The 27,400-nt window shown below is 52.8% G+C and overlaps 1 protein-coding gene across 2 annotated transcripts in view; it reads left to right on the forward strand.

Moving 5' to 3' along the window:
- The window catches only part of PALM (paralemmin), a 68,263-nt gene that overhangs the window by 393 nt on the left and 40,470 nt on the right, over window positions 1-27,400 (forward strand). The window lies entirely within an intron of this gene.

Consider the following 27,400-nt stretch of genomic DNA (forward strand, 5'->3'; position numbering starts at 1 on the left):
TATATAGCCTTCTGCACCATAGCATCTCCCCTCCCCATTAAGCCAACCACCCTGTTCCCCTCCATCCATCCATCAAAGCCGGCTGAGGTTGGATTCAGGGCTCATCTGCTGCTGACAATGCCCCGGCCTCTTCTCAGGATCTGGCCTATTGGGGCTGGCTTCCCCCTCCACCTGGATACAACCCCCCTGCCGGCCCCTGCTGGTCCTGCCGGCCAAGGTGACAGCTTGGGGCTTCACCAGGCCAGGGAGCCCAGGGGCTGCATGCTGGGGGAGATGGGGAGCGTGGCGGGGTCTTCCTCTCTAACCATGGCCCTGGGCATTTGCGGGTTGGGGAGAAGGAGCGGGAAGGCCTGTCTGACGTGTTGCCACCGGTCGGTGTGATCACGGGTGGGTGGGGGTTGGTGCATGTGAGGGTGCAGATGCCCCCCCCCCGCCTGGATATTTTTGCGGTGACTCAGAAATCCGAGTGTGCTGTGCCTCTCCATAGACCAGGTCTCTGTGGTGTAGCGATGCTGACCTTATTGTTTGCGTATGGATGCAGGGCCTGGAGAACCAGGATCAGGGCCGTGCTGAGTCGGGGGCTGAGTCGGAGGCTGGGCAATCCCATAGGGAGATGTGGGTGCCTGCTGCAAAGAGCTTCGTGTTTAGAAAGACAACAGGTGGAGGGAGGGGGGAGAAGCAGCGAATGGGCGTGGGAATTGTGTTTGCCCCGCAGGACTCCAGCAGCATCGTCCCCTCGGAGCCGCTGGCTCCAGGCATAATCACCTGGGAGGGGACACAGCGGGCTTGCCGCGGCTCGGTGCGCTCCGGGTAACTGGCCGGAGTGGCTGTTGCTGGTGTGTCTGTTCTAAGTAGCACCCCCCTCCCCTGCCTCAGCTGCTCAGGTCTCAGCCCTGGGCAGGATGAGCAACAGGGTTTCCTGTGGCAGTGGAGGATCAATGCCCGTTCTGCCCCCTTCTGCCGGGGTTCACCGTCAGGCGCTGGCAGCCCTTGGCAAGCAGCGTCCAGCTCACCGGTGGAATTCTGCTGGGCTCCTGGCTCCTCCGGGGCGGCCCCTGCCTCAGCACTGGTGACTGACCATCTGGGAGCCAGATGCCAGGTGCTCAACAGGTCCCAGCCGTCTGCTTGCCATTCAGGTGGCTCCCGCCGGGCCTGCAGCAAGAGGGGGTGTCCCGGGGCTTCAGCCTTTGATTCTTGCCTTGGAGCTATCAAAGGAACCGGGAGGCGGCTCATCTGGGTCAGTGGCTGGTGGCCTGGGGGAAAGCTGGATCCTGGGGAGGCATTTGAGATGAATCTCTGAGGCCTGAACACAGATTCTCTGCAGGGGGTGGAGGCAGGAGAGCTGGCTGCATGGGGAGTCCCCAGCTACTCCATTCCCAGCCTCTCCCAACAGGAGGCGCTGTGTGGCATGGGGCAGGAGCTCCCAGATTCTCCACTCTCAGCCTCTGTAGTAGGAGGCACTGTCAGGAGCAGGACAGGTTAATTAGCTGCCGGAGGTGCTCCAAGCTACCCCAGTCTTGACACCTTCTACCAGGAGGCACCACATGCAGTGGGGCAGGAGCACTCGCTATGGGGAGTTGGCAACATCTGCAGGGCCGCGGAGGTTCACTGCAAGGAGTGGGGTCCGAGCGCTGGATGGCAGGAGTTGATGGTGATTTTAGTCCCAGCCTCCTGGAGCGGGAGTTGCTGCTGGAAATGGCTGGAAGCCAGGCTGGGCTGCAGGGAGTGTGTGGACAGACTGTAAATTCTGAAACCCATGGATTCCTCAGATCCCGGCTGAGAATGTCCTGGGAGCATTTCCACGGCCCAAGATCTTGGCGCCAGGCCATAAGCACCTGCAGCTCTTGTTGGCTTTAATGCCTGTTAACGTAAGAGCCCCCTGTTCCAGCTGGCAGAGGAGCATCAGCCCTCTGAGTAGCCAATGGGCTAGAAGCCCCTGTTTTCGAGGGTTGCTGTGGGCTGGATACCTGGCCATAGGAGGCCTCGACAAATCCAAGCTTGATGCTTTGGGAAACTCCTTGGCGTGTCTAAAGTGGTTTCTCTTTCAGCAAGAAAAACTAGCACGTAGGCTGCAAAAACCCCCATTGCAGACTGCACCCATGGTAGGAGGGAGCATTGTCTAGTGGGCTGGATAGCAGGCGAGGAACCAGGATTCCTGGGTTCGATTCCCAGCTTGGGCCGGGGAGTGGGGTCTAGTGATTAGAGCAAGGGGCCTGAAATTAGGACTCCTGGGTTCTATTTACAGCTTGGGAAGGGCTGTAGGGTCCAGTAGTTAGAACAGGAGACTGGGAACCAACCAGGGCTTCTGGGGCTAACTTTCTGCCTCAGTTTCCCCACCTGTAAAATGAGGCTAATACAGTCCAGCCTTGTGGCACAGCTATGTGGATTAAGTCAGTAATATTTGTAAAGGGCTGTGAGATCCTGTGATGCTAGAGAAGGATGACAGGAATTAGAATCATAGAACTGGAAGGGACCTCGAGAGGTCATCTAGTCCGGTCCCCTGCACTCAAGGCAGGACTAAGTATTATCTAGACCATCCCTGACAGGTGTTTATCCAACCTGCTCTTAAAAATCTCCAGTGATGGAGATTGTACAACCTCCGTAGGCAATTTATTCCAGTGCTTAACCAACCTGACAGGAAGTTTTTCCTAATGTCCAACCTAAACCTCCCTTGCTGCAAATTAAGCCCATTGCTCCTTGTCCTATCCTCAGAGGAACAATTTTTCTCCCTCCTCCTTGTAACAACCTTTTATGTACTTGAAAGCTGTTATCATATCCCCTTTGAGTCCTATCTTTTCCAGACTAAACAAACACAATCTTTTTCAATCTTCCTTCATAGGTCATGTTCTAGACCTTTAATCATTTGTGTTGCTCTTCTCTGGACTTTCTCCAATTTGTCCACATCTTTCCTGAAACATGGCACCCTGAACTGGACACAATACTCCAGTTGAGGTCCAATCAGCGCGGAGTAGAGCGGAAGAATTACTTCTCGTGTCTTGCTTACAGCACTCCTGCTAATAAAGCTCAGAATGATATTTACTTTTTTTTGCAAGTGTTACACTATTGACTCATATTTAGCTTATGAGTCCACTATAACCCCCAGATCTCTTTCTGCAGTACTCCTTCCTAGGCAGTCATTTCCCATTTTGTATGTGTGCAACTGATTGTTCCTTCCTAAGTGGAGTCCTTTGGAGTACTTTCCTTCCTACGTGGAGTACTTTGCATTATTCAGATTAAATTATTATTAAAGCCAACCAGGCTGACTTAATTGGGTTTTGAGAGTCAACTCGTGCATGATACAGCTGGGTGTATGGAGGACGCTCCTCCAGGCATTATCTGCACACACAGGTGTTGATACATGCCTACACTCAGAGAGACCGGGCCTGACCTCACACCACTGTAACTGTGTCATTGACAGGGGAGTTGCTCCTGGTTTGCATTGCTGTGTGTGAGAGGGGAATCGGGCCTGCGGCAGGAAGGGAGAAATTGCCCTGCTTTTCCTGAGGCAGGAAGGATGGTGGAGTGATTAGTTCCCTGGCTGGGGATATGGGAGAGCTGAGCTCATTCCCCAGCTCTGCCACAGACATATTGGGTGACCGTGGGCAAGTCTCTTAGCCTCTCTGTGACTCAGTTCCCCAGCTGTACAACTGGGGCAGTAGCTTCGCTCAACCTACCGGTGGTGCTGTGAGCATAAATACACTGTGGATTGTGAGGGGCTCAGATACTCTGATGACAGGGGTCATGCAAGTGTGTTGATAGATGTTTCCACCTGGGGATGGCTGCCTCTGCAGGTAGATTATAAATGTACCAGCTTCTAGTATCTGAGAGGGAAAGTTACAAGTGGCTGCCTGGAGCTTAGTCTGGCCTTCCTGGAAGCAGGAAAGAGCAGTGGTAACTCCCACCACCCGGTTATCAGCAGGGCTTGAACCTAGAACCCAGAGCCCAGACCTCTACCACATGAGCTAAACATTAACCTCTCTCTTGGCTGGTAGCAATAGCAGGCTATTATCCTCTGTGTAGGGGATGCATACAGGCATTCGGCTGCTCTCTCTGTTTCTGCCGTTATCCCCAGCGCCCTCCTCTGACAACAGATGCTAGCAGGCTTGAGCCTACTGGAAGTCAGGGGCAAAGCTCCCATTGAAGCTAAGAGGAGCACAATCAGCACAGCAATGAGACCTATGTTAGGATGCTCCTGCTTCCTCTCTTGCCCCGTGCCAAGTGCCAGCAGGATTCACATCCGATGCCATGTCTTCCCCATCACTTGGTCTCTAATGGGATCTATTTTGCTTTTCATATTGTGGGGGGCAAAGGACTGCCCTGGCCCATCGGGTACCTGATGTGCCTTCTAAAAACCTGCACAAACTTTAGGCCAAATCTGGAAGTTCTCAACTTTGCAAAACTGCCACTGACTCCAAAGGGAGCCGGGACTTGTATAGAAATGGAGTCAGCGCTCCCGAACTGACCCACTGCAATGAAAATAGCCTGGTTGGGGTCATTTAAATTCCTAGTCAGTTTCGCTCTCTGGCTGTCCTACCCTAGTACAGAACTACAATGTGTGAGCTACAGAGCATATGGGGGATGTGTTTGGGGGCGTTGTTTGTCACTTATGGTCTCTGGATTTATTTATTTTTAATTTCATGGGAATGTTTTCTGGTCTTTTGAAAAAGCAAAACCAAACCTTAATTTGAGGTGACGCAGTTTCCCCTTCCCCGCCAGGCACACACTCGAAAGGGCATGGAGATGCCCATTTCGAAGTATTGTGCCACTTTACAGGTGGATTCACTGAAAAGCAAAGTTCCACAAAGCACAGTGGTTTGAGGCGAGCTTTTGGGCAAAGCCTTTTTTTGGCTCAGAGCCACATGAGATTTGAGCCCCGCTTCAGCCTGCGGTTCATTCTGAGTTTGAGTAAACCCCAAAACTTGCAGGCAGATTCCCTTGATGCCTCCATGTTCCATCTGGCTTTGCCACAGACCCAGGCACCCCACTGTTCCTCACAATCAGGCCCCGTCTTGTTTCTCAAACCGTGGAGCACTTGGTCTTGGAGCCCCAACGCAAGGAAGCACTTAAGCATTGAAGTCAGTGACATTTAGAATCGTCAAATGTTGGGCTGGAAGGGACTTTCCCATGTGGATCATCAAGAGGTCACCAAGGCCAGTCCCCTGTGCTGAATCAGGAGCAGGTAAAGCTAGACAATCCCTGACCGTGGTTCCTCCAACCTGTTCTTAAAAGCCTCCAATGACGGGGATTTCAGCCTCCTTTGGAAGCCTGGTCCAGAGCTTAGCTATCCTCAAAGTTAGAAAGGTTTTCCTACTATCAATCCTAAATCTCCCTTGTTGCAGACTAAGCCCATTACTTCTCCGTCCTACCTTCAGTGGATATGGAGAACAATTGACCCCTGCCCTCTTTAGAACAGCCCCTGAGATATTGGAAGACTGTTCTCAGGTCCCTACTCAGTCTTCTTTTCTCAAGACTAAACACGCCCGGTTTTGTTAACTTTCCAGCAGAAGCCTAAAATTAAGCATGTCCTTAAGGGCTTTTTCCTGAATTTGGGGTCTGGATTTGTAGCTGGGGCTATTCTGGGGACTTTTAGAATGAAGGTTTCATGCCAGTTTTGTAAAGCCATGGCAGTTGTTCAGGATTTGGGTCCTAGTTTATTTGAACCACAGGGAGGGGCTGGTTAAAATTTTCCATCAATCACTCAAAGGCCTGGAGAGCACTTCTCAATGCTGTATTTTCTTTCCTCCTCATGGCACCATTTGTGCTGTTAAGTAAATGGAGATTTTATTTTCCCCCTCTAACTGCTCTGATTTGTCCCCTGCTCTGCCTTTCTGACCTCATCTGCACCGATGCATCTCGTTAGGATCATATTCCCTGCGCCGTCTCCACTGGTGACTCCAGAGCAGAGAGTCATTTTTAATATGGGGGAGAGGGGTGCGATTTTTGACGTCAAAGGCTTGGAAACTATGCGGGGAGGTTGCAGTTTTGCAAAGGAGCCTAGAGTCTCCTGCATTCGTATCGTCCATTGGATCCACATGGACAAGCCTTTACTGAAATCAGGGGAGCAATGAACCTCTGGAGAGGTTGTGACCTCTAGCGGGGTCCCCATTTCATGACCCAGTCCTGCTGAGACACAGACAGACAGATGTAGGAGTTATGTCGAGGACGGATGTGACAACTGGATGGATGGCTTCCCCACCTGGCACACAAGTGGTGGATGGAGGAGGAACTGTGAGAGCTGGATGGGGATCCAGAGCCCAGGCAGAGCAGCAGGAGATGGGCCAGCCATGAATTGTGTTCAGAGGGAGGGGGCCCAGCAGGCAGGTCAGCACCTCCTGGCACAGCCCCTGCCTCCCACTGAACAGAGCAGGTGGCGTATTTTGCATTTCACTCATTTTCAGCCTGTTTTTATTTGAATGTCACATTTGGCAGGTTATTTATTTAATTCATTAACCCAGGTTTTAAGAAGCTGAGTGAAACTGATACTGTCCATCTGATGTGGAGAGGGACTGATCCCACAGTGGGTCCCAGAGTCTGAGGATTTGATTTCTCGGGGAGTGGGGGAGAGGGGGAGGGTTGATCCTATCTCTTAACCGGAAATCTTGATCAAGCTAAAGGCTCAGCGCTGGGGGTTGTTGTGTTTGAATTACAGTAACACCTAGACCTCACCCCCCAAATGAGACCAGGGCCTTTGTCATGCCAGGCATTGTACATACAGTGGGAGACAGTCCCTGCCCCCAAGGGTTTACAGGACTCAACCGACAAAGGGTGGGAGGAGAAAGGCAGGCAGAGGAGCTAGGGTGTCTCACTCCAGGTCACATAGCAGCAGGGGCACATTTAGGAATAGAACCTGGTTCTCCTGATTCCCAACCCGGTGCTCTGGCCCTTAGACCACACAGCCTCTCCAGGTGCTAGATTTGGATAACTGGGTAGGAGTTTGGACCCAAGCTGCTTCCAGGGGAAACTGTAAAGCCTCCGCCACGGACAAGTCCCCGTCCCTCCAGATGGACGTTTCTCCCTCGCCCTGGGAAGTGTGTGGTTGTGGCTCAAGGCATCAGACGGCTCACAGAAGGTTCAGAGTTCATATGCTCACTCGGGAGACAGGATGTTTCTCTGAAGCGGAGCAGCCCAAACCTCAAAGAGCTCGAAGGAGCGCAGGCCCTCTTGGGAAAAGGCTGGCACTGCCCCTTCTGGGCCTGGCGGGGAGTAGCCATCTGGGGAATGGATCTGTGTGGTCGAGCTCACTGGATCTAAACTTCGTCAGGGAGTCCTGAGCTGGGCGGTTTTGATCTGGCTCCATCTCTGTTGGCTGCAGGGCCAGCCAGAAGCAAGAGCTGCCGTGGGTGCAGGGATCTGAGCTTTCTGGAACCCGGGGTTTTGTCTGAGCTAGAGCAACCACCCCAGACCAAGAAGTGAAGCAATGCTAGGGAAAGGAACTGCAGGCAAACAGCCCATCGTGGCCTCCGGTTGTGTGGGAGGGGTTCATTTTCAGAGTTTATCCTAGTTAGAGCTAGCATAAAAATTGGAAGACATATGAAACCTCATGCTTCAGGGCATAAGCCAATCTCTAAATACTAGGGATCAGGAAGTTTCTTGCTCCTTCCTCTGTAGCAGTGGGCACTGGCCCCTGTAGGGACTGGACGGGCCATGGTTCTGATCCAGTCTGGCCATCCCCATGTTCAGAAGAGCTGAAATTCCAGTGGAAGTCACGAGGAGCTCATCACGTCTAATCACACCCAGGTGTCTGGTTGGGCTCCCCAACAATAAGACGCTCTGCCAAAAATCAGCACCCATGTTGGTCTTAAACTCAGCCAGGGCTACCTCACTCCAAGGATCCACTGCCATGCCAGGGTGGGATTGCACCATGCGTAGACATACCCAAGCTTGCGTTAATCTAGTTAGCTCCGGTGCCAGACCAGCGAAGCCACGGCAGCACAGACTGTGCGAGCCCACCCAGATCCCTTCCTGATTACTTCCCTGGCTAGTCCATACTGCCTCGGCTTCACTGCTCCAGTACGCATGTTAGCGAGATTAAAGCTGGCTCAGGGGTGTATACATGAGTGCACTCACACTCTGTGCTACCCCAAAGTACTCACCTCACTCCCATTACCACAGCACCAAAGCTCCTCTCCTGGGAGGTGAGGCAGGGAAATTATCCCCATTGTACAGATGGGAAACTGAGGCATGGAGCAGCTAAGTGACTTGTCTGAGGTCTCACGAACTGGGCCAGAGCAGGGATCTGAACTCAGGTCTCCTGTCTCCGAGGCGAGCACCCTACATTGGGCCCTCCTTAATCTCCAGGTCTGGAGTTCTTGAATGAGGTGGTGACAGGGTTAAGAGCTCGCAGCTGCAGTTCGTCTCATCCATAAACACTGTGGGTGTTTATAGGCAGGGCCTCGCCTGAGCAGGGCTTCTCTTACCAGAGAGGAGCTGGAAACCGTTGTGTCTCAAGGCCCCTGAAACCATTTGGAAATAGCTGTAATTTCCCAATCAAACTGGCTCCCAGAGCTCTGGCATCAAATATTCAAGTACTCCATTTTCTCCTGGCACGCCCAGCCCATGTCTGAGCTGGAGAATCAATCAGGCAACTCTGCTCTACTCTAATGCATCCTGCACTTTCAGGATCCTGGGGCTGTCTCCTCTCCCCCCCCACCCCTCCTTAAAGGCAGGTGCTTGGGGATCAGGGATGCTGAGCCCTTCTAGGTTGTGGAAAAGGGAAGGGAAAGCAGTGAACCAGTGAATACAGGGAGCAGCTGACAGGAGAGGAAGGAGGGAGGAAACCTGCATTTCAGAAGCATTCTTCATCCCCAAGTGTCTATATAAATAATTGCCATTGAGATGCAGCCACCTCTGGGGCAGAGGGCAGACAGCACAAAATGCACCCCATTTCACACAGAGTTCAAACGGCTTTGGTATCAGGCTCATTAGTGTCCATGCAGAGTGGACCGAGTGGTGGTTTCTCACTGTCAGGACCCAGCTCAGGAGGAGCTGAGTTGATCCTGCTGGGATTTGAACCCCCGGAGTCTCGCTGCAGAGCTGATGGTGTGAGCACTAAGGGCCACATTTCCTGGGTGGTCAGCTTGCCAGACTTTCGGAAGAGCTCAACTCCCAGTTAGGCCCAGCTTTGGGATTTTCAAAGGACCCAAGGGAGTTAGGCACTCCCCTCCCACCACCCTGGGTGAACTGCACTGAGATTTGGGTGCCTCGTTCCCTGAAGTTCCACTGAAAATCTGATCCTGGATTTTCCAAAGAGCTCAGCACCGGGCTAGCCCCCCCACTCGTGAATGTCTGGCGCGGAGGTGTGTGAGCAGCAGAGGCAGGGAACAGAGGAGGGAAAGCAGCAAACAGATCAGAGGAGTCCCCCTATTGCCAACGCAGGGTCTCACAGAGCGGGGGGGGATTATTGATTAGATGTTTCCGCTATGGGAATTTGTCCAGACTCCAGCAAGAGGAGCCGTTCTGGGCCCTGTCGGCAGCAGCGCTGGATTCTGCATGCATAAGCCCCCTGCCTTCCCGTTTAGCTACTTATATGGTCACCATCACCGTAGTATGTGAGCCCCTTGCAGTTGTTACCAGATTGATGTTCATAGCGCCCCCGTCGGGTAAAGTGGTCCAATTGTCCCCAGTGTACAGATGGGGAGTGTGGGCCCAGAGAGGACCCATGGTCAGACAGAGAGCGGGTAAGTGTCTCCCATGGTGTAGGCTAGTGCCCCAAACAACTGGCCCATCCACTTGCTCCAGCCCCAATGGGTTGGCCGAACGCCAGACTGGTCCGTCTCTTATCCTGCAGCAGGTTTGACCCTCGGGGAGTCATTTCGCTGCATGCCATAAAATGATGCTGGGTTTCCGAATGTGACGGGACAGGAGTGATCACCGGATATTGCGAGATCTTGGGCACAGGCCACGTGACAGGGCCAGGGGGATGGGGCTGGATACGGTGCGATGCTGGGTACACGTGACAGGGCCACGGGGTTGGGGTGGACGTGGGATATGGTGCAATGCTGGGCACAGGCCACATGACAGGGCCACGGGGACGGGGTGGGTGCAGGATACGGTGTGATGCTGGGCACACGTGACAGGGCCAGGGGGACGGGAGAAGTTTGAGAATCTCTGCATGGGGCCTGCGCATTGGGGTGGGACAATCCTTTATTTTGACTGTGACAAACTGGGCAGCGCTAACTCTCCCAGCGCCCCGGGCATGCTTAGCCCAGTGTTACAGCGCCAGAGACTGGGGTGACCAGTTCCTCTCTGCAGGACTGTTGGTAGATGACAAACGGGGCCTATAAATGAGAGACGGGACACCAAGTATTGGGGCAGGGAGGTGTCGGAGCTGGGGCTTCAGCTCATCACCATGATACGGCGCCTGTCGTGACATCGCGCTGGGGATCTGAGCTGTCGCCAGCCTCGGGGAGGGGGCAGGGCGTTGGTCAGGGCCCGCTGCGGGGGCAGCATCTCTGGGATGTGTCACCTCTGTGTCCCAGTGGCTTTTTCATCTGCTGCCTGTCCCAGAGTTTCATCGCAACCAGCTGCCCCTGCCCCTGCTTAGCTCTTCCAGGGCTCTGGCTGGCGGAGACCCAGTGGGGGCAATGCAGCTTCAAGCCACATTAACTCCCAGTGGGACTTCTGCATGGAGTCCATCCACGGCCAGTGGTGCCCTAGAGAGAGGTGCATGGTTGGGAACGCTTCTGAGGCCCACAAAAGGAGCTTCTACGGGGCGCCAGGGTGGGGACAGTGCTGAGGATCTGATTCCATCCCCCCCCGAGATAGATCCATGCCACCTGAGTCCCATCTGTCTGCTGGAGCAGAGGGAGCGATGCTGTCCACTGTTCCCCCCGCGATTCATTCTTCCGGGGCCCAGCACACTCCTGGGAACTAGTCCGGCTCCCCTCTTCATTTCTTCAGGATTTTAACCCCCCTGCCATCCTGGAGACCTGTCTGTTCCATGGCCCCCATCACTGCTGCAGGCAGCCCCCAGTGGAGCAAAGGAAGCTGTGGAAAACCTTGGCTCCAGGCCCCATGTTATCTGCACTCTTGGGAGTTGGGGTTTGGGAGGAACTGATCCTCTCTTGACCCCTCTCCGCGCTGCTGCGCCTTCCCGTGAACTGGGACCTCTCCTCTCGCCTGGCCCTGCTGATTGTTGATTTGTTTGCTTTTGTTGTTGATTATTGTCAATTACTCACCTCTCCCCCCCCGCCTCCTGGCTCCCCCCCGCCCAGCTGTGGATCAAAGGCACTGAATCGAAGCAGTGCTGATCACCAGCTCGTCAAGATGGATTTTATAGACTGCTCTGTAGACAGACCCATTATGGTGTTGAAAAGCAACTGCAGTTCGCTTCACCCCAGCAGCAAAAATGGGTTTAGCTCTCGGCAGAGTTAGATGACATAGGGCCAGGTCCTGAGCTGGTGAAAGTCGGGGTAGCTGTATCCCCTTCCATTTTGCTATACTGATTTACCCTAGCTGAGGATCTGGTCTATTGCATTTAAACCATCAGCTGCTGCCAGGGGCCACCTACACTAGGGCTTGCAATCTTGCAAATACCCATGGAGCCAAACCGGTGTTCGCAAGAATGGGGGCTTTTGGCAAAGTTTCCCTTTGTGGGACCACAACTGGCCACCAGCCCCTTCCTGCCTGCCCCTGGGTACAGAGAGCAATTGGCTGGGGCAGGGCTGGAATGTGGGGAAAGGGAGCTGGACAAGAAACCTGAAACAGCTCTTTGCACATTTGGACGCTATAAAGGGAAAAACCAGAGGAAGGCAAATAAACATTATTGTTCCATGTCACGGGGAACGAGACAAAAGGTCATCGATTTTCCTTCTGAGCGTGGAAAAAAGGCAGGGTCAGCATGGGTGAGAACGCCGGGCCAGTGCACTCTGTGTGTGTGTGTGTGTTTGTGTGAGAAAGGAAAGCCTGTGGCCTGTGTGTCTGTGTCTGCACATGCAGCAGGAGACTGACTGCGGGGGTGTGAAAGAAGGGGGATGGAATGATGTGGGCTGGAGAGGCAGGTGAAACTTGGGGGGTTGGAGGGGGCGGGTCACCGGGTGAGATTGTGGGGCTGAGGCTGCATGGATGGGTGTGGATGAGACTGGGTGTGTGGGGTTTCCAGCGGTGAGCCCCTGTGTGTACCAGGTGCGGTGGGGAGACAGAGGGGTGGGTGACACTGTGGGGTGTGAGTGTAGGAGCTGGGGGGGACGTATGGTGTACACACGCCCTGTCCCCTGTAGCACAGCCCAGCAGTTCCCGGGCAGGTGGCTGGGTGGAGCTGTGCCCTGGGCACCTCTGGGTATATTTGTTTCCGTAGCAGATCCATCGCTCAGCCACAGATCCACCTGCCTCCCCTTCTGCGCATCAGCCGGGTCCCTTGGTGCCTGGTTAAGCTCCGTTACCATGACGATGTTGCCAGGGCACCCGCCTCCCAGTGGTGTAAGCTATAAATCACCAATAAGTGGCTTCCTAATGGGGAGAGCCAAAACCACGGAGGCCCCCCCACAATCTGCTTCAATGAGGATGGGGGACCAATACCAGCCCTGGCCCAGATTCCAGGCCTATCAGAGGGGCTGAGATGTGGGGGGAGAAAGCCCGGTCCCGGAGCCCAAAGGTGATTAGTGATTTGCGCAATCGTTTCCCTCCTCTCTTCCCCCAGCTCCGATTTGCCATGAATAAAACGTCAGGAATCCCTGCAGGGGAGCGATGGCAGGGGAGTGGGGGGGCAGCACAGGGACTGGCTGCCGAGACAGACCCACGCTCCCCCATGCACCTGAGCCAGCTCCAGATGGCGCCTCCTGTTGTCCTCCTCTTCCCCAGCTACCTCCCCCCCGCTCAGATGCCTCTCTCCTTCCTAGACTCCCCACACCCTTCCCTTCTCCTTATCCAGCACCCCCTCTCCCTCACCTCCTTCCCAGACTCTTCCCCCATCCACTGCTTCCCCACCTGCCCTCTCCTCTCTTCCAGCATCCTGCCCCATCCCCCCTTCTCCTGCTACTTCTGCCCCAAGATAGAAAATTGCCCCAGGAATCGCATCAAACAGTGTGTCTGTCCATGGGGGACGCCCTTAGCTACAGACATGTCGTCCCCATCGCCACCCCACCCTGCTGGGGACGGGCTGGGGAGCTGGCAGCCAAGAACATGTCACTGGGTGACTCTGTTTCTCCCCATCTCAGCAGGCTGGGTGGGTTTCCTGCCAGGCTGCAGGGAGATTGATGGGAAGCAGAGGCCAGGTACCACCCCTGCCCTGACAAAGCACTTCCAGTAACCCGCCTCTCTTATAATAAAACCTTAATTAACTTAACCAGCCAGCAGCTGGCTGGAGAACAGAGCAAAGCCTCCCTGCTTGGCTAATTGCTTCTCCTTCACCAGGCTCTCCCAGCCCTTCAGCTTCTGGTCCTCCTCCTCCAGGTCATGTCCACATGGGGCCGGCAACGTCCATAGGGAGGATGTTGATGGATTTGCCTGGGGCTGGATGCCCAGCCTACGAAACAGCTGATATGGAGACAGAGGGGTTGTCCCCTCTGTGGAGTGGTTTTGTTCGGAAGGGTGTTGGCTGGCTTTACTGTCAAACATGGCAGCTTTGGTCCATGGGGTGTGTATGTGTGTGTCTGGGATCCTTCTTCCTGTTTTGCTTCACGTTCCATGGTACTTGCTTCTCAGCCTCCCACGACACCCGGCCACGCTTGCTGCATGATGAGAATTGAGAGGATCCTAAGTGCAGGCTGCAGATGCCAGCAGACGTAGAGGTGCCAACCCTCCGTTCATCTCTGCCAGCCACAGATCCGATCCAGCCGCTCCAGCGAGCGGAAGGGAAGGGAATATCTTGGCAAGGTTTCTCATAGCGGTGGATTCTATTTTGACTGAATACATTTCGATCCAAATTAAAAACCCAGCAACTGTGAAGTTGGGGGTTGATAGCTGCCATCTTGACAGACCAGTGGGGGACTGAACTGGGAACCTTCAGAGCTAAAAGCATGAGCGGTTACAGCTTGAGCTAAAATCCGAACTAGTGCTGGCACAGAGGCGCCCTGAAATACATATTCACCCAGGGGTTTCATTAGCACCTTTCCTGAGCAGTAGAAAAGTTCCCAGATTCTCATTAATTTTAATTAACAAAGTTCCAACATAAAACAGCACAAAGAGGTTGTTGTACCCTAGGGCTTCGCAACTGTCACTATCCTGCTCCCATGTTGCAGGCTCCTACTTGGCTGAACGAAAGGGGAATCTCCCTGAGGTGTTAGCAGTACAGGACCTATGACACACAGCTAAGCAGTTCTGATTACATCTCCTAGAGCAGTGATTCTCAACCAGGAGTCCGGGGCCCCTTGGGGGACCACGAGCAGGTTTCGGGGGGGTTGCCAAGTGTGGCCGGCATTAGATATGCTGGGGCCCAGGGCAGAAAGCTGAAGCCCCACCGCATGGGGCTGAAGCCCGGGGACCTGAGCCCTGCCACATGGGGCTGAAGCCTGAGCAACTTAGCTTTGCGGGGGGCCCTGTGGCGTGGGGCGCCGGGCAATTGCCCTGCTTGCTACCCCCTAAAGCTGGCCCTGGCTTTTGTATGCAGAAACCAGTTATTGTGGCACGGGTGGGGGGGGGCTGTGAAGTTTTTATAGCAAGTTGGGGGAAGGGGGGGCTTTCTGGGGGAGAGAAAAAGGTTGAGAACCCCTGTCCTAGAGGACAGCGGTACGCGCACATAGTAGCTTGTTCCATTTTATATTGCCTGGATCTGATTATTAAAGTCTTGGGTGTAAAAAAGCTGAAATGGCTGAGAACTTAATTATTGGATGGGAACAGATGGCAAATCCCAGTGATGATTGGACCCAGTGGGATTCTAAACCAAAAGCCCTTAACCGTGCTGTTTTTCATCACCTCACACTGACTCAACAGGTATTCTAGGCTTCGGCTGGCACACAGAGTGACGTTACTGGAATTGTATCTAGACCAGTGGCTCTCAACCTTTCCAGACAACTGTACTCTTTCAGGAGTCTGAATTGTCTTGCGTACCCCAAGTTTCACCTCACTTAAAAACTACTTGCTTACAAAACCAGGCATAAAAGCGGCACCGCACACTGTTACAGAAAACCTGCTGACTTTCTTATTTCTACCATATAGTTATAAAATAAATCAGTTGGAATATACATATTGCACTTACATTTCAGTGTATAGTACATTAAGCAGTATAACCAAGCCATTGGCTGTACGAAATTGTAGTTTGTCCTGACTTCGCTAGTGCTTTTTTATGTAGCCTGTTGTAAAACTAGGCAACTGTCTAGATGAGTTGATGTCCCCCCGGAAGATCTCTGTGAACCCCTGGTTGAGAACCACTGATGTTGAGAGCACCTTTCTTCTTGAAAGATGCCCATCATTTCACAATCGCCCCACTTCACATACCACTAAAATATCGCTGCCTCTGGGGTGGAGCATGGCAGGTGTATAATGATGCCGCTGCCAAATTCAGGACAGGAAAGGCACAAGAATACTGTATCCTGGGGAGCTGTTTGGTTAGGGGGTGGGAGGTAGAAAGAAATTACCCAATTGCCCAAGACTTCTGAAAGTGCTGTGGGCTCTTTAACGGCGAGAAGCAGGTCAGCCCTTGGTTATACATCTCAACCAGAAAGCAGCAATGGACTCTGCTCTCCATCCCCACCCCCCTGCCCCCAGAGATGTGGGGTGGGCGCTTGCAGAATTGCCCAAGGTTTGACAATGTACATAGCAAGCTCTTCATGCTTAACAGATGTGATTCTCAAGGAGCTTTTATGCTGCTCAGACCCTATAAAAAACCCTGAAAGTGGGTGGAAATGGCCCCCTGGGAATCCTCTCCTGCCTCCCCACGCAGGGGGTCTCCCCAGCTGGTATCTGGCTGATGTAAGGGCTCTGCAGTGGCCTTGCTCTCAGACCTCCATGTATGGGGTGGACTGTGGGCATGGCCCAAATGCCCCGCAGTGATCTGAACTTGGCATGTGCGTCCCTTGCTGTAAAGGGTTTGAAGCAAAATTCTGGATCCAAATGCCCCGGAGCTCTGGGGAAGTTTGGCCCCAAACCCTGCAGCTCCGACCGAGTGCTGGTTCTGGGAAGGGGGCCGTGGGGAAGTTATCCTTTTCCACCCAGCATTTCAGTTTTACTTGTCGCTTTTCTATATTCGCCACTTTGTAAATGTTCTTTCTAAATAACAGCATCTTCTTTTCTGCCTGGGCCGGCCCTGCACAGAGACCTTGTTGAGCAAACCCAGAACAGAAAGATGATCCCTGCCCCAAAGAGCTGACAATCTGAGGCAAGAGAGTACAGGGAGACAAGCCATGAGGGCCTGCAGCTGTCCCTGCCCAGCTGTCAGGCATCCAACGAGCGCAGCTGGGCCACAGCAGAATCACCGGACTAAGGAGATCCGCAGCTGCCTCTTAAGCCCAGCAGCTGCAGGGGATCAGGGAGGCTCAATGTGTGTGCTTGTGGGTTCTTTGCCAGTCCTGTACTCCCCTTACTCTGAGCCCTGCTCCCAGCCTTGATCCAGCTTAGACCTTGCCCTGCTCCTGCCTTCCCTGACTCCAGGTAATCCAGTTCTGACCTTGGGCCCTGGTTCTGACTCTGTCTCGATCCTGGGCTCTGCCTTTTGGACTCTGATGTTAGTTCTAAAAGTAGGCTCTGAGCCCCGGCTCTGACTCTGCCTTTATCCTGGGATCTGGCATTTGGGCTCTGACCACTAGGCCTGACTCCTGCTGCGACCCTGTGTCCTGACCGCCTAAGACCTGTTCTCCTGACAGACAGGCGGTGCTGTCACTCAGACTCTAGTGCAAGAGGGAGGCTTCCAAATAAAGTGTGGAGAGAGATTTCCTAGCATCCCATTTGAATCCCGGGCAGCCATATCTTTCCTACAGGGCGGGTGGATACTTCACAAGTGGCCTTAACTTGAATCCTGAATTAGGGAGATTCCCTCTCAATTGGAGAGACTTGGCAGGATCACATCTGTCCCCGAGACTGCTGTATGGGAAGGGAAAGAGGGTCTGAGCTTAAAGGTGACCTGCAAAAGAGCCAAAAATAATTGGTGGCTCCTTTCTGCAGAAAAAAGATCCTGAAAAATGTTTGTTTTTATGGTTTTTCCTGCTTGTGATTTTTGTTTTTGGTTTTGTTGTGTTTTTTTGTTGGTTTTTTTTTTTTTTTTTTTAATACATTCTCTTACCTTAGCTTGTACCCTCTTTTGGGAAGTAACTTTTTTGTTTTGTCTGTACAACGCCTAGCAGTGGGGTCCTGGGCCACGACTTGGGCTCCTAAGTGCGACCACAATACACACCATAATAATCAGCAATGCCATAAATGGACCCGCATCGTATGATTTGTGAATAAATCTGTAACAGCACGGTAAACCCAGCCAATGCTACGTGGAGCTGACTCATTGCATCTTGTCCTGCGTCAGCTACAATCTGCCGAGTCTGATTTTACACTGCTGGTCATCGGTTTCGGCTCGTCACCTACCCAGCTGCTAGTAGCTACAAGGTTTTCTTTGCTGACGCCATGGCAGAGATCAGTTTGAAGAGGGGAAAAAGTGCTGGCTAAGTGGATTGTGATGGGGAGCCAGGGAGCAAAGCTGGAAGGTGCACGTGGGTGAAGCAGTGTAGCCTAGCAGGCGGCTGGCAGGAGCCCACGCAGCGAAGTATAACCTTACTGCTCTACCTCTGTAAAATGTATGCTGATCTCAGGATGGAAAGCCCAGTATAAAGGTAATATAGTAAAACCCATGAGCTGTACCAGCCCCTGATTCTGGATTTCAGAGGTGTCAGTTCTCGAGTCTTGCAATATCGGGTGTCTTTTCTGAAAGCCCCAGCTCCTGGAGTCTTGTGGTGATGTGGGGCGGAAAGTTCACTTTTCTTTCGGTTGAAACAAAAGCTGAGTTTCTCTCCCTACTGGTGGTGGAGAAACCTGTGCACCAATAAGTGTCTACACTGCGCACACTTCAGCCTGGGTGTGTGGGATCTGGGCTGGCTGACTTGGTATTTCCAAGCCTATGCTCAAGCCTCAACACTGCATCGTAAACCTGGATTTAAAATTGCTGGAACTGGGTCTCACGTCTGTGCTTAACGCGTCCACGCTGCGCTACGCCGACCTTCTGACGCGTCCACACTGCAGAATGACAGGGCTTGGAGCCAAGTTGCAGTGGGACATGGGCTCTGACCCACCTCCGGAACCGGTTGCTAGGACCCAGCTCCTGAGTGGTGGCTGACCCTGTGTCAGACTGATTTGTGTGTGGGGAGAAGGGGGGTTGGGTTCAAACATGGGTGGCCAGCCAGGCCTAGTGTGCAGTGTAGACACACCCTTAAGGCTCAGACACCAGAAGGCAAATACAAAGAACCCAACATTTACTCTAGTTTGGGGGCGGGGGGGGATCACATGATTTTTGTAGGGGGTAACAATAGTAGGATTTTTTTTGCCTTGGATTGCAGGAAATTTTCTCTCCTAGGCTGTTGCAATTACTGGCTAAGATTGCTGCGCTGACCTTTCTCCCTGCTTTGTGCCAGACAACAGCTCCTATCCAAAGGAAGCGTTTGTAAGGTTGCATCAGGATTTATGTATGTTCAGACACCGTAAGCTGTACTGCAAGTTGCATAGAAGACAAGGGAGAGGGATGTAATCCAGAAAGTCCCCAAGGGGGGTGGGGGTAGGGATCAGCTGTTCTCCACCCCTGTTATTTATGTTCTGTAGCTTCTGCTCCTCTACACAAACACTGGCCTTGGCTCAGTAAGCCCCAATACTTGGACACCGCTCCCTCCCATGATCTCAACTAGCCAGAGTTCAGCAAGAAACAATAGGGAAAGGGAAAGGTTCTGTCCGGGCCTCGGACCTGGGGATGTGTGGGGTTTTTTTTGTTTTGTTTTTGTTTTGTTTTGTTTGTATTTAAAATGATTGAATTTTGAAGTTACTCATGTAGCAGCCTTGGAACAGAAGGCAGGTTGCCAAGCATGCTGAACGGGATAGGCTGGCTAGAGATGGGGTGGCGGGGTGTGTGTGTGTGTGTGTGTGTGTGTGTGTGTGTGTGTGTGTGTGTGTGTGTGTGTACACACTTCCCTAACACAATCACAGCATTCCTTCAAGTCTCAAACAATTAAACGATACAAAAATTAAACCTTCTATAATTTTTTTTGTTTGTTTTGTGCTGATTTCACGCCCTTTAAGCATCCCTAAGTAGGGAGAGATTAAAGAGGGGTTTTTTTGTTTTGTTTTGTTTTTTTAACAACTCCTTCTTTTTCCCAGTTGCTGAGTCTGGTGACTTCACTGCAAAGCTCCCCCACTGCATACGCATCCCTTTTACACGCGCGTCCCCCCCCCCACAGACAAACCTCTCTCTCTCTTACTCTCTCTCTCTTTCACCCTCACGCCCTTCCCTCCTACAGTAGATTTGTCATTCTTTTCCTCCCACGGGGATGTGTGTGTATGCATGTGTGTAAAAATGTATTTGCAAAACACACACACACACACATTCTTTAATGAGACTTCTTCCCATTCCCCACCTCCCCTCGCAAAACCATCAGTTTAGAGCATAACCTGAATTCTCTAGCTAGCCAGCTGAAAGAATGGAAAAGAAGTGGGGTGGGGGAGAGTGGCAGCAGGAGAACCAAGGACAGAGCAACAGCAGTGGACCCCTGGAAGTTCCCCTCTCAAGGCCATGGGATCAGAGCCAAGTTGTATGGGCTGGGGCTGGAGGCTACGGTGATGGGCATGTGGCAAATACAAAAGAGAGCAAGTTGTCCAGCAAGATCCTGAGCTCTTTTGGGATGAGGCTGGGGAGGTGAACACTCCTTGCGAATGGGGGGAAGAAGGAGGGGAGGAACTGAGATGCGGGGATGGGACAAGCAGCCAGCTACAGGCTAGGAAGGAGGGTCCCAGGTGTTCCTACCTGCTTCCAGGCCTATTCCAGCCTCTCTGGATCCCGCTCTCTGCTCAATCCTGGATGCGCCAACCCCAGCCCCGCTGGGTCCAACTTTCCCTTCCAACCCACCTCAGCATGTATGAGTTTAAGGGGGGTGTGTGTGGAGGCGCTCCCCCCATCCTCCCAGTTCCATCATCTCTGGGTGATGCCCAGTAGGAGCTGAGGGTGCTCAGCACAGGATTGGGCTCCCAGGAGCCCTTCCTTTGAGGTGCTCCCCATCAGGAGCTGAGAATGGTCCAAGCTGTCCAGGATTGGGCCCTTAGCTGAGTGGAGAGGAAGCTGATATTTTCAGTCTCTGCGCCCAAAGTAACAGCAATGTCTAGGTTGCCCAGAAACGGGATGGAGTTTCCCACCATCTGCTGAGAGGCCACGAACAATAGTCCCAGCTAAATCCCTAGCACTGGGACAGGGCTTTTCATCTGAGAAGGGCTTAATTAATGGATCCACCCCGCTCGCCTCACTTGACCCTTCTCTGTGTCGTTCCTCCGGCCCCTGGCCTTGTAACAGTGATTGCAAGCTCTTCTGGCCGGGGACTCTCCCGGGAGGTGTGGGTCATCTACAGAAGTAGGGGGGGGGATCCTTCTCTTGTCTGCATCACCGTTTGGCAAACTGCTGCCTCCGCAAAGGTGGCAAGGTGTTGCAGGTGTAACGCCGACAGACCCCAGTCCTCGGGATCGAACCGGGGAGCTTAGTGCAGGACTCTCTGCTGCAGGAGCTAGAAGCCAGCTGGCTCCTAGCTAAGACTGCAGAGCAGACTCCATCTCTCTCTGTAAGTGGTCTCGGTGCTGCTACATGGGGCAGAACACCACACCCAGGAGGTGTGTGGGTTACAAAGGCCTCCCCCTCCAGTCTTCTAACTGTGGGCTCCCCCAGCACATCTTTCACCATCTGCATCGCTGCCCTGCAGCAGTCACGCTGCGAAGATTGGACTGAGCCAAATTTCTGCCTTGAGGCAACTGCTCTGGCCGTTCTAGCCAACAGCCAGTTAACCCTAGCTCAGCTCTGCATCCTGGCTTGCAAACAGGTGGTTGTAAGTTGGGGCTTCTGAAATTCATCAGCCTGCCTGTCTCTATCCCCCAGTAGCCTAATTCTGGCCCAGATTGACCCTCTTCCTTTGCCCGCCGTGGGAAAGTTATAATCTAGCAGCTCGGGCCTGTCTGTATAATGGGTCAGACCACAATCACACACTCACTATGAACACACACATGTGAGTCTTCAGAGACTTCTCCCTTGACTACCCGGCTGCGAGTCTGGGCCCAGGAAGACGTTGGCAGAGACACAGCGACTGTATCACATTTGATGCCAAGATGTGCCTTGTAAATATGAATAGCATGGAGTTGGCGTCTCCCTGTGCAAGCGTGGCTGAGCTGGGATCCAGAAACCGGAGGCACGATTAGCTGTAGAAAGACCCTCACGGGCAGGTAGTGCCTTGCAGACGTTGGAGGGCATCAGCCAGCAAACACACGAGGCTTGGCAGTGGGGTCGCAGATATAGCCAAGTCATTGCATTGCAGGCTGTTTAATGTTTGATGCCAATGTAGTGGAAGAAAGAGACGCATTTTATTTGATTAGAGAAAGAGCAGGGAAATCTTTACGCTCCCGAGACCTGGCTGCTTTATCCACTCTGCGCTGCCTCAGCTCTGCGTATCACTGATGTCTGGGGGGACGTTAAGGGCCACGCAGGCCTGGCCATTCCCATTGCCAGCGGAGGCCGTGATCCGTCTACAAGGGGTTTCTCAGTCCTGAAGCAGATCACGCCGTTGCCAAAAGCATGCTACTGGGGGGAGAGGGTCATCATATATTTTTCACCTCTAAGGACCAGATAAGGGGGTTAGCAATTTGGCTGGGGGTTCTGTGGGGAGCCACTGCTGGAAATACAGGCTGGGAGCTGGCTAGATTTGTAACTGACAAGGGAGGAGAAGTGATTGTGCAACTAATATGATCTCGGTGTGCTGAAGGCATCAAGTTAGTTTGTAATGACATCAGGAACTGGAATCCTTTCAGACAGCACCTGTAATATGGGCCCCTCGTATTAATCTGGATGATTATGATAGCACATAGCGATCAACCAAGATCAGGGTCCTGTTGTGCAAGGTGCTGTACAAACATGGCATGGTAGCAGTCCATGTCCCAAAGAGCTGACAGTTTAAATGGACAAGGGGAAAGGGATTTAACACACAAGCAGAGGGCTTGCAGCATAGGTGCTGGAACTAGGGGTACTGCTACACCCCCTGGCTTGAAGTGGTTTCCATCATATACAGGGTTTACAGTTTAGTTCAGTGGCTTTCAGCACCCCTGGCTTGCAGTTTGCACAGCCATGCAAACTAATTACAGGGAATTTGATCCCAGTCATGCAATACCAAAGCACAGCAAAAAGTGGCCTAGGGCCTGTATAAAACTACAGCTGAGTCAGGGGATCAGGTTGCACGTGGTAAAAGGGTATGTAGATGGGCAGTAACTGTGGTAAGGCCTTGGACCATCCAGGGTTTTCACTGGAGCTGGTTGGAAAATAACTATTTTTTCATGAAAAATTTCAAAAGAAGCAGGAAAAAAACGATTTGCAATCTTGGCAAATCTTCCTGTTTAGTCTTTTCAACGAAGAAATGTTCAATTTTTCTGACAAATGTTTCCCAAAGCCAAACAATTTTGCATATTCAGTGCTGGGAAAGTGCAATAATTTTTTTTGTTTCCAAGCTTTCACTAAAAACCAGGCAAATGTCGTAGGCAATGAAAATGTTCATTGAGTTGCCTAAACAAGTATCAAGGGACAGTTTTCACCCGCCTCTGGTTTTAACTGTATTCTGGGATGATGGTTCCGTCCTGTCTATATTACAGCTTTGAACCAGAACGTAACTGAATCATGCTGACTTGATGAATAGATTAATCGAATTTAAGGCCAGAAGGGACCGTTATGATCGTGGTCTGATCCCTGACACTGTCCAGAAGATCAGATGAAGCAAACTTGAGTTTGTGGGACATATGAGTGAGACGAGCGGAGGAAAATTGCCGAAGCAAGTTTTTTTGCAGGGAGTGGTGCTGGGGTTAGGGGGTGCCTGCGGCGAGCATGGTTCGGGGATGTGGCTGGGATGCGGGATGGTGCCCTTCTCAGGGCTGTGAGAAGACTGGAAAATGTGGAGGAAGATTGGCGGCCAGTGGTTCCCATGTGTTGTGGTCACTGTTCGTTGTGATGTGACTCTGTGACGCTTTGCACTTTGAGGAGCAGGCCAGAGAATTTCATCCAGTTACTCCTCTACTGAGCCCAATGACTTGTGTTTTGATTGAAGTATCTTCCAGCCGTGCTTGCTGTTGTATGAAGCATAGTTGGGGTGGCAGCTCAAGGCGTCACAGACTAGACACCGGGGATCAGTAACCCTTCTAGGAACTGGGCTGCTGGCTTTATAAGCTGAACTCTGCAAGAGGGAGCCGGCTGGCTGCACGATTCTCTTCCCCTGGAACCATATTAGGGTGAGGTAGGGTGTGGGTCACTGTTTTCCGTAGTTCACTTCCCTGTAATGAGTTTTCCTTCTGTATCTAATAATGGGGATAGGAGAATAAATGCTCATTGTATTCCCCACCCTCTCCCCTGGGATCAGTTCAGCCCCCAGGCCTATTAAACATATAACTATGCTCCACTGCTGGGTAGTTTTATTACTTATTAGCAATACAGCAGCACCTGGTGGTTTCATCCTGCCAGGCGCTCCCTAGGCACAGTGAATGTGCCTGCCCCAAAGAGCTCACCACAAAGGAAGGATTATTACCCCACAATTTACAGAAGGGAAACTGAGGCACAGAGCAACCTTCTCCAAAGGTGGCGAGAGCAGGGCTGGGAAAGGAACCCCCATCTCCAGGCTCCCACCACAGCACCATCCTTTCTCTCCACCCGGGAACACCTAATCTGGGAGTAGAGTTTTTCGGTAAGAACAGGTGCAGCACAGACAATGGCTGCAGAGGCTCTCTTCACCTCTTAGCTGGTGGGGTCCCCTCTGTAGGGGATTGAGTGAGCCGCCTGGAGCCCTAGATCAGAGGTGAGGAAGATGGTTACAAGGGAAAGAGGCCTGGTAACCTAACGGGCAGGTGTGTGGCGGTGGTGGTGGGCAGGAGGGATGGGCGTTATCCGAGCAGCCAGAAAATCCCCCTCTTCTCCCAATGTATTTTTGAAGCCCGGCTGCAGTAAGTCTTAGCCCCTAGACCTTACAGGCCACTGGTCTCCTTCTCCCCTCGGGGGTGCCAGGAGCAACACTAGCGCCTCTTGCAGGCTGGTGCCATCTACAGCAGCAGCCTGTTCTTCCAGCAAGCCTTGCTGGGTGCATTTCTCCTTCCCCTGTGGTCCATGGGGAATAACTGTGCATGGCCATTTTGATTAAACCTTAAAAGCCAGCCAGTCTCTCCCAGCCCTAGTGGGGTCAGAGCCAGGCAGCTGCTCCTGAGTCACTCTGGAAGGTGAACGGTGGGTGGATGTCACACGATCCCTTGTCCTTCAGCTGGCCTGGCGCCAGGGCTCATGTCCAGGGCAGGAGCTCCTGGGATGCACGTTAATGTATTTGCCCTTCACCAGTGGCATAAATTAAGACGACAGAAGCTCCCCCCCACCACCACCCACCGACACACACATGTGGTCTCCCTCCCTCTGCCTGATCCGGAACTAGCTGGGCCCTGGGGCATCCACCAGCTGATAAATATGCAAGGCCGTGATTTCAAAACAGGTCCTGTGAGCTAGCTTTGGGGGTGGGGAGGGCACGCTGCACAAGAACCAGAGGTCCCTTTCCCTGCCGCTTCCTTTATCACCCCCCAGTGGGGTGGGTGCCAATGTTCCCCACAGCCACAAGTTCTGGTTCTGGGCCAGAACATCCCTCCTGCCAGGGCCCTGGGATGACAGGACCCCACAGCTGCAGCAGTGCAAGTGAGGCAGGAGGACAGCTGGAGCCCTTGGAAGATGTGGGTGCAATTCTCCGCTCCGCCACCGACTCCCTGTTTGACCTTGAGCAAGTCACTTCATTGCTCTGGTTTTCCCTGTCTGTACAAAAAAATCTTTCTTTCACCTATCTTTTCTGTTTCAAGAGTGAGCTTGTTGGGGAGAGACTCTCTCTTACTCAGCGCAGTGCAGTCCTGAGCTCAGTGTGGGGGGATCACAGTCATATAAAGTGGAAGCGTGTTAAATTCTGGGATTTGGGGAACTTCCTCCTCCTCACCCCATCTCTATGAAAGTTCCCAGCCCTATGTACTCTGTGTGGCACTAAAGAGCTGGGGGCACTGCCCATAATTGCGCCACTTAACCATGAGTCTGCCTCCCCTGCTGGTAATGTGAATGGCCCTGGGCCTTTGGCAAACCCCCCCTCCAGGTCAGGGGGGTGTTTCCTGATTCAGAGGCGCTTTGGAAACCTCGCTGAGCTTTCCAGGTGTGTCTGAAAGTCAGACTCTCGCCCTCCCTCCCACAGGGAGTCATAAACCATCGGGGCCTCGGCCACCTCAGCCGGCTCCACCATTGTTAAAGATGCAGCAGCTGCTCCCGTGGGCACAGAGTCCTGGCTCCCCTGCTTCAGGCACAGAGCCTCTGGTGGCTGCCCCCAGCATGGGGCACCCGCCCACACGCCTCCCCTAGCCCCAAAGTGCAATCTGCAGCCCCACCCATGACGGCTAAGTCCAGGACCGAGTGTGACCCCGTGTGGTGACAAGAGGCAGTACAGGCTGGAACTCGAGGGCCAGAGGGTGTGTCTACACTGTCGCTGCGAGTGAACCTCCCAGCCCAAGTCCAGGGGCTTGTGGGAGCGGGCTAAAAAAAAAAAAATCTGTGTAAACATTGCTTTGAGGTTAGGCTTGAGCCCCTGAACGGCAACCTCCACGCTGCTATTTTCAGTGCGCTAGGGAGCCGGCCTAGGAGATCTCACTGTCAGATGAAGTGTAGCCATAACGTGAGAGAACCACAGGGTCTGTCCGTGTCCAGCAGCCTCAATAAAGAATCCCCTTTGTATTCCCTAGAGCTGAGCCCTGTCTCTTCTCTGCACCTTTTGCCATAGCCAAAGAACTCGTTTTTGGGGTCACTGGCCAGACCAAAACCATAAAAACAGTCACTTTGGGTCAACCTCAGATGGAAAGTTTGTTTTGGCAAACAGAGAAATTAAAAAACGGAGGGGAAACAAAACCTTTCACGTTTGAGCTTTTTTTTTTTTTAAATTGAAGTGAATTTCTTGACCAAGTCACTTTGAGTTTAAAAAAAAAAAAAAAACACCCCCCCCCCCAACATTTTTCATTTTTAAGTCTATTTATTTTTAGGGTTTCCCTTCCCTCCCCTAACCACCACAATTCAGCAAACTCAAAGTTTCTTGACGTAAATCTGCATTTTTTGGGGGGAGGGCCAAAAAAAAAAATTCCAACCCAGAAAAGTCTGCCAGCTGCTGTCCCAGCTTTTACGGGAGCACAAGTGGGGCAATTGTAAGTTCCTGTCAGTGACCAACCAACGGGAGAAGCTGCAACAGAAAGTCCTGGGGTCTGTGTGTCGTCACCTTCTCCTGGACCTAGTAGTATTCGCCGGGGCTATATATAGATGGAACAGGACACACCTTTCATTTGCTGTTGAACTGTTTGGGCTGGGGCATGTTTATGGAGGGGTGGGGGCCAGCTGGCTTCCTGCAGGTGCAACGCCCATCTGACTTTAGCAGCAGAGTGAGCCCAGGGAGGCTGGCTAAGTGGTGTGTTACTGGAGTGCTTATGAGAAGGGCCCTGAGCCTTATGCAAATCACAGTCCCAGCGAGGCGACGGGGAGCTTAAGGTGGGTCAGAGCAGCAATTTCAAGCTGTTTGACGCCGATTTCTGAGTCCTCACTAGAAAGGCTGCCCTGCCCCCCGCAGAGCCTGCAGCTGCTCTGCTCCCAGGCCGTGACACTGTCCCAGCACACGGCTGGGCAGGAGTGGGCTCGCTCCTCGGATGGGCGACTTCGAACCACAAAGGGGCACGTTCCACCATGCCAGATCCCGTTGCTGTGTGTATGACAGTGGGGGTTTGAGATCCCAGCTGAGATCTGTGCAGCACCTAGCACAATGGGGCCCAGACACACAGCAAGATAGGGCCACTGCATGCTCCTCCATACCCCACAACTTGCAAGCTGAATAGACGAGAGGGCTTTCCCCATCCTGGAACTGAGCCCCATTGGGCTTCCCATGTCAGGGCAGGAAATTAAACCAAGATCTCCTGCCTCCCACTCCAGGGCCTTAGCCACAAAAGCAACCATTCTCTAGGGAGTGTTCGGATTTGGTTCTGACCCGAAACCCCGGGCTGTGTGTGCTGGGCCTGTCTCTGTCTTGAGACCCGGCCCCTGGCAGAACCCCAAGGCCAGCCACGGGGGTCTCTCAGCCCGCAGCATCGCTTATTCTGGAGCTGTGGCAAATGCAGGCCGCAGCCACCTGCCTGGTGTCCTCTCTGCCTGCCCTTGGTTGTCCTTGTTCGGAGACAGCGACAGGTCTGCTCCTAGCACTCGGCGAGAGAAACGCTCGGATCCTTCCCTAAGCACAGT

This window comes from Dermochelys coriacea, chromosome 25, assembly GCF_009764565.3.
Source record: "Dermochelys coriacea isolate rDerCor1 chromosome 25, rDerCor1.pri.v4, whole genome shotgun sequence".
Taxonomy (NCBI): Eukaryota; Metazoa; Chordata; order Testudines; family Dermochelyidae; genus Dermochelys; species Dermochelys coriacea.